The 7,851-nt window shown below is 39.9% G+C and overlaps 1 non-coding gene across 1 annotated transcript; it reads right to left on the reverse strand.

Annotated features, from left to right (window-relative positions):
- Positions 1–2,289: 2,289 nt before the first annotated feature.
- Positions 2,290–2,397, reverse strand: LOC130955494 (small nucleolar RNA R71). The gene has a single exon (XR_009076766.1). It is a non-coding gene; the product is annotated as a small nucleolar RNA R71 (small nucleolar RNA).
- Between the last annotated feature and the right edge of the window lie 5,454 nt (positions 2,398–7,851).

Below are 7,851 nucleotides of genomic sequence, written 5' to 3' on the forward strand. Positions count from 1 at the left end.
AGTATAGTTCACAATTTCGCCGACCAAGTTTTTGGCGCCGTTGCCGGGGATTGTTCAAGTTTTGAGCAAGCTTTTGGTAACATCAGAGCCAAGATCCGGCAACAACATCAAATTTTTGGTGTTATTGCCCGGGATTGTTTAGGCTGGACAACTGACGGTTCATCTTGTTGCTTAGATTAGGTATTTTTTTTTCGAAATTCTTGAAGATGAATTCTAGAGTTTCATGATGATTTGTTGAAATCTGGCTGGCTGAGAAGCCATGTCTAATCTGATTGGACCGAGGTTTCAACTTATCACCACAAGAGCTTGTTGATTCTCATCAATTTTGCTCTTGGAGCAGTGATCTGCTAAGATTTGACTGACCTTTGGTCATGTCTAGTGTTTTGGACCGAAGCTTTCTTTGAAAGCTTGGCTGGCTGTGAAGCCATGTCTAATTCCTGGACCGGAGTCTTAGACTAGCATTGCACTGATTCCTGGAATTCTCATTAAGAATTTTGATACCTTTTCCTACTTAATTTTCGAAAAACACAAAAAAAAAAAAAAAATTTTACAAAACCAAAAAGACCAAAAATATTTGATGTTTCTTGCATAAGTTTAGTGTCTCATCCTAAGTTTGGTGTCAAATGCATGTTTTTGTTATAATTTTCGAATTCATGCATATATTTCTTTGTTTTGATCTTTGAATTCTATTGACTTGAAGTATTTTGTGTGTCTCATATGCATTTTCATGTTGTTAGTGTCAGTAGTACACAAACTGCTAAGTTTGGTGTCTTGCATGCATTGTTAATTGATTCCTTTTGCATTTTGATTATCAAAAATCCAAAAATATTTTTAATTTGTGTCCTTTCAAGTCAATGATACAAAGAATTGAAGATTCAAAACATGCTGCAGAGGAATTATACAGAAAAAGCTGAGCATTCAAAAATGCCCAGTGAAGAAGGCAGACTGGCGTTTAAACGCCAGCCAGGGTACCTGGTTGGGCGTTTAACGCCCAAAGAGGTAGCATTTTGGGCGTTAAACGCCAGAATGTATACCATTCTGGGCGTTTAACGCCAGGATGGTGCAGGGGGAAGATTTTGTTTTCAAAATCAAATTTTTTTTAGTTTTTCAAAATCAAATCTTTTTCAAATCAAATCTTTTCAATCAAATGTTTTCAAAATCAATTTCTTTCCTTTTTAAAAGATACTTACTAACAATTAATGATTTGATTGAACATCTCAAATTTGTTACCTTTTCTGTTGAGAAAGGTTTTTAATGTTTGAATCATATCTTTTCTTGTTAGGCAAGTCATCAATTTTTAAAATCATATCTTTTCAAATTGTTTTTAAAATCATATCTTTTCAAATAGTTTTCAAATCATATCTTCTCAATCACATTTTTTTTTCATATCTTCTTAACCACATCTTTTTCAAAATAACTTTCAATCAAATCTTCTTAATTTCTAATTTCAAATTCTTTTTCAAAAATCACTTAATTTCTTTTCCACTTTTATTTTCGAAAATTAATTAATGTTTTTCAAAATAATTTCAAAATTTTTTACTTGATTTTCGAAAATAAACTTCCCTCCTTCCCACATCCTTCTATTTATGGAGTACTACTCCTTCTAAATGCACAATTCGAATTTTATCAATTAAAATTCGAATTCTCCTTCTCCTTCTTCTTTCTATTTCTCTTTTCCTCTGACACTTAAAGGAATCTCTATACTGTGACATAGAGGATTCCACACTTTCTTGTTCTCTTCTCTTTCTTATGAGCAGGAGCAAAGACAAAGGCATTCTTGTTGAGGCTGATCCTGAACCTGAAAGGACCTTGAAGAGAAAGCTAAGAGAAGCCAAAACACAACTCTCTTTAGAGCACCTGACCGAATTCTTCAAGGGAGAAGACATGGCAGCCGAAAACAACAACAATGCCAACAATGCAAGGAAGGTGCTGGGTGACTTTACTGCACCTACTCCTGATTTCTATGGGAGAAGCATCTCTATCCCTGCCATTGGAGCAAACAACTTTGAGCTTAAGCCTCAATTAGTTTCTCTAATGCAACAGAATTGCAAGTTCCATGGACTTCCAATGGAAGATCCTCATCAGTTCTTAGCTGAATTCTTGCAAATCTGTGACACAGTCAAGACTAATGGGGTTGACCCTGAAGTCTATAGACTGATGCTATTCCCTTTTGCTGTAAGAGACAGAGCTAGAATATGGTTGGACTCTCAACCTAAAGAAAGCCTGGACTCATGGGAAAAGCTAGTCAATGCCTTCTTGGCAAAATTCTTTCCACCACAAAGATGGAGTAAGCTTAGAGTGGAAGTCCAAACCTTTAGACAAAAGGATGGAGAATCCCTCTATGAAGCTTGGGAAAGATACAAACAATTAATCAGAAAATGTCCTTCTGACATGCTTTCTGAATGGAGCATCATAGGTATTTTCTATGATGGTCTCTCTGAACTATCTAAGATGTCCTTGGATAGCTCTGCAGGAGGATCTCTTCATCTGAAGAAGACGCCTACTGAAGCTCAAGAACTGATTGAAATGGTTGCAAATAACCAATTCATGTACACTTCTGAAAGAAATCCTGTGAACAATGGGACTAGTCAGAAGAAAGGAGTTCTTGATATTGACACTCTGAATGCCATTTTGGCCCAGAATAAAATATTGACTCAACAAGTCAATTTGATTTCTCAAAGTCTGTCTGGAATGCAGAATGCACCAAGCAGTACTAAGGAGGCTTCATCTGAGGAAGAAGCCTATGATCCTGAGAACCCTTCAATGGAAGAGGTAAATTACCTGGGAGAACCCTATGGTAACACCTACAATTCTTCATGGAGAAATCACCCAAATTTCTCATGGAAGAATCAAGAGAGACCTCAACAAGGTTTCAATAATAATAATGGTGGAAGAAACAGGCATAGCAATAGCAAGCCTTTTCCATCATCTTCTCAGCAACAGACAGAGAGTTCTAAGCAGAATACTTCTGACTTAGCAACAATGGTCTCTGATCTAATAAAGACCACTCAAAGTTTCATGAATGAAACAAGGTCCTCCATTAGGAATTTGGAAGGACAAGTGGGTCAGCTGAGCAAGAAAATTACTGAACTCCCTCCTAGTACTCTCCCAAGTAATACAGAAGAAAATCCAAAAGGAGAGTGCAAAGCCATTAACATGGCCGAATTTTGGGAGGAAAGAGAGGAGGAGGACGCCACTGAGGAAGACCTCAGTGGGCGTGCACTAACCTCCAATGAGTTCCCCAATGAGGAACAATGGGAATCTGAGGCTCAAATTGAGACCATAGAGATCCCATTGGACCTACTTCTGCCATTCATGAGCTCTGATGAGTATTCTTCCTCTGAAGAGGATGAGTATGCCACTGAAGAGCAAGTTGCTAAATACCTTGGAGCAATCATGAAGCTAAATGACAAGTTATTTGGAAATGAGACTTGGGAAGATGAACCCCCCTTGCTCACCAAAGAACTGGATGACCTGTCTAGGCAGAAACTGCCTCAAAAGAGGCAGGATCCTGGGAAGTTTTCTATACCTTGTACCATAGGCACCATGACCTTCAAGAAGGCCTTGTGTGACTTAGGGTCAAGTGTAAACCTCATGCCCCTCTCTGTAATGGAGAAATTAGGGATCTTTGAGGTGCAAGCTGCAAAAATCTCACTAGAAATGGCAGACAACTCAAGAAAACAAGCCCATGGACTTGTAGAGGATGTTCTGGTTAAGGTTGAAAACCATTACATTCCTACTGATTTCATAGTCCTAGAGACTGGGAAGTGCATGGATGAATCCATCATCCTTGGCAGACCATTCCTAGCCACAGCAAAGGCTGTGATTGATGTTGATAGAGGAGAGTTGATCATTCAAGTGAATGAAGAATCCATGGTGTTTAAGGCCCAAGGATATCCCTCTATCATCATGGAGAAGAAGCATGAAGAGCTTCTCTCAAAACAGAGCCAAGCAGAGCCCCCACAGTCAAACTCTAAGTTTGGTGTTGGGAGGCCACAACCAAAATCTAAGTTTGGTGTTGAAACCCCACATTCAAACTCTAAGTTTGGTGTTGGGAGGTTTCAACAAGGTTCTGAGTGTTTCTGAGGCTCCATGGGAGTCCTCTGTCAAGCTAATGACACTAAAGAAGCGCTTGTTGGGAGGCAACCCAATGTTTTATAATTAATTATTTTCTTTTGTTATTTTATCTTTTTTGTAGGATGATGATCATAAGAAGTCACAAAAACAATGAAAAAAGCAAAAACAGAATGAAAAACAGGAAGAAAAACAGCACACCCTGGAGGAAGATGCTGCTGGCGTTCAAACGCCAGTCAGCCTAGCAGTTGGGCGTTTAACGCCCAGTCTGGCACCTTTCTGGGCGTTTAACGCCAGAAAAGGGCACCAGACTGGCGTTAAACGCCAGTAAAGGGCAACAACCTGGCGTTAAACGCCAGGAATGGGCACCAGCCCGGCGTTTAACGCCAGAAATGGGTCAAAACGTGGATTTTGATGCCATTTGGTGCAGGGATGACTTTTCCTTGACACTACAGGATCTGTGGACCCACAGGACCCTACCATCACTCTCTCTCTCTTCCCCCATTCACCAATCACCTCAACACCTCTCCCCCAAAAACCCTCACCTATCAAATCCCATCTTTCTCTTCACCACTCACATCCATCCTTCATAAAACCCCACCAACCTCACCCTTCAAATTCAAACCACTTTCCCTCCCAAACCCACCCTCAAATGGCCGAACCTTTACCCCCCTCTCTCCTATAAATACCCTTCTTCAACCCTTCATTTTCACACAACCTAAAGACCACTTCTTCCCCTTTGGCCGAACACACTACCCTCCCCCTCTTCCTCATTTCTTCTTCTTCTACTCCTTTCTTTCTTCTTTTGCTCGAGGACGAGCAAACATTTTAAGTTTGGTGTGGTAAAAGCGTTGCTTTTTCGTTTTTCCATAACCATTATGGCACCAAAGGCCGGAGAAACCTCTAAAAAGAGGAAAGGGAAAGCAAAAGCTTCCACCTCCGAGTCATGGGAGATGGATAGATTCCTCTCAAAGGTGCATCAAGACCACTTCTATGAAGTTGTGGCCTTGAAGAAGGTGATCCCCGAAGTCCCCTTTTTACTCAAAAAGGGTGAATATCCGGAGATCCGCCATGAGATCCAAAGAAGAGGTTGGGAAGTTCTCACCAACCCCATTCAACAAGCTGGAATCTTGATGGTTCAAGAGTTCTATGCCAATGCATGGATCACAAAGAACCATGACCAAAGTGTGAACCCGAATCCAAAGAATTATCTTACTATGGTTCGGGGGAAATACTTGGATTTTAGTCCGGAGAGTGTGAGGGTGGCGTTCAACTTGCCTATGATGCAAGGAGATGAGCATCCTTACACTAGAAGGGTCAACTTTGATCAAAGGTTGGACCAAGTCCTCACAGTCATATGTGAAGAGGGCGCACAATGGAAGCAAGATTCAAGAGGAAAGCCGGTCCAATTGAGAAGGCATGACCTCAAGCCCGTGGCTAGAGGATGGTTAGAGTTCATACAACGCTCAATCATTCCCACTAGCAACCGGTCCGAAGTTACCATAGACCGGGCCATCATGATCCATAGTATCATGATTGGAGAGGAAATAGAGGTTCATGAGGTTATAACTCAAGAACTCTATAAAGTGGCAGACAAGACCTCCACTGTGGCAAGTGATGAGGACAAGCCCATCACCAAGAAAAGGATGGAGTATACAAGGGACCCTACTCATCATGAGATCCCTGAGATTCCTCAAGGAATGAGTTTTCCTCCACAAAACTATTGGGAGCAACTGAATACCTCCCTAGGAGAGTTGAGTTCCAACATGGGACAACTAAGGGTGGAGCACCAAGAACACTCCATCATCCTTCATGAGATTAGAGAAGATCAAAGAATCATGAGGGAGGAGCAACAAAGGCAAGGAAGAGACATTGAGGAGCTCAAGCACTCCATAGGACCTTCAAAAGCAAGGAAGAGCCGCCATCACTAAGGTGGACCCGTTCCTTAATTTCCTTGTTCTCTATCCTTCTGTTTTTCGAATTTTTATGCTTTATGTTACCCATGTTTGTGTCTTGTGATCATTAGTGTCTTAGTGTCTATGCCTTAAAGTTATGAATGTCCTATGAATCCATCACCTTTCTTCAATAAAAACGTGCTTAATTGAAAAGGAAAGAATTGCATGAATTTTGAATTTTATAATAGTTTAATTATTTTGATGTGGTGGCAATATTTTTGTTCTCTGAATGTATGTGTAAACAGTGCATATGTATCTTGAATTTGTGGTTCATGAATGTTGGCTCTTGAAAGAATGATGAAAAAGGAGACATGTTACTGAGGATCTGAAAAATCAATAAAATGATTCTTGAAGCAAGAAAAAGCTATTCAAAAAAAAAAAAAAAAAAAAAAAAAAAAGAAAAAATCGAAAAAAAAAAAAAAAAAAAAAAAAGAAAAAAAAAAAGAAAAGAAATAAAGTTGTGATCCAAGGCAAATAAGAGTGTGCTTAAGAACCCTGGACACCTCTAATTGGGGACTTTAGCAAAGCTGAGTCACAATCTGAAAAGGTTCACCCAATTATGTGTCTGTGGCATGTATGTATCCGGTGGTAATACTGGAAGACAGAGTGCTTTGGGCCACAGCCAAGACTCAATAAATAGCTATGTTCAAGAATCATCATACTTTACTAGGAGAATCATTAACACTATCTGGACTCTGAGTTCCTAAAGAAGCCAACCATTCTGAATTTCAAGGGATAGATTGAGATGCCAAAACTGTTCAGAGACAGAAGGTTAAAAGCCCCGCTCATCTAATTAATACTGATCTTCACAGATGTTTTTGGAATTCATTGCATATTCTCTTCTTTTGATCTTATTTGATTTTCAGTTGCTTGAGGACAAGCAACAATTTAAGTTTGGTGTTGTGATGAGCGGATAATTTGTATACTTTTTGGCATTGTTTTTAGTATGTTTTTGATATCTTTTAGTTAGATTTTAGTCCATTTTTATTAGTTTTTATTTAAAATTCACTTTTCTGGACTTTACTATGAGTTTGTGTGTTTTTCTGTGATTTCAGGTATTTTCTGGCTGAAATTGAGGGACCTGAGCAAAAATCTGATTCAGAGACCAAAAAGGACTGCAGATGCTGTTGGATTCTGACCTCCCTGCACTCGAAGTGGATTTTCTGGAGCTACAGAAGCCCAATTGGCGCGCTCTCAACGGCGTTGGAAAGTAGACATCCAGGGCTTTCCAGCAATATATAATAGTCCATACTTTGTCCAAGATTTGATGGCCCAAACCCGCGAAGCAATCCGGCCTCAGGAATTCCAGCGTTAAACGCCGGAACAGGAATAAAAGTTGGAGTTAAACGCCCAAACTGGCATGGGAGCTGGCGTTTAACTCCAGAAAAGGTCTCTACACGAATTTCCTTGATTGCTCAGCCCAAGCACACACCAAGTGGGCCCGGAAGTGGATTTTTATGTCATTTATTCATTTCTGTACACCTTAGGTTACTAGTTTATTATTAATAGGACCTTTTACTATTGTATTAGTAGACTTTGGTAGCTATCTTCACTTTTATGCTATCTTAGATCTTTGGGAGGCTGGCCATTCGGCCATGCCTGGACCTTATGCTTATGTATTTTCAACGGTGGAGTTTCTACACACCATAGATTAAGGGTGTGAAGCTCTGCTGTACCTCGAGTATTAATGCAATTACTATTGTTCTTCTATTCAATTCCGCTTGTTCTTTGTCCAAGATATCACTTGTTCTTCAACTTGATGAATGTAATGATCCGTGACACTCATCATCATTCTCACTCATGAACAAAGTGACTGACAACC

Source organism: Arachis stenosperma, chromosome 1, assembly GCF_014773155.1.
Source record: "Arachis stenosperma cultivar V10309 chromosome 1, arast.V10309.gnm1.PFL2, whole genome shotgun sequence".
Lineage (NCBI taxonomy): Eukaryota > Viridiplantae > Streptophyta > Magnoliopsida > Fabales > Fabaceae > Arachis > Arachis stenosperma.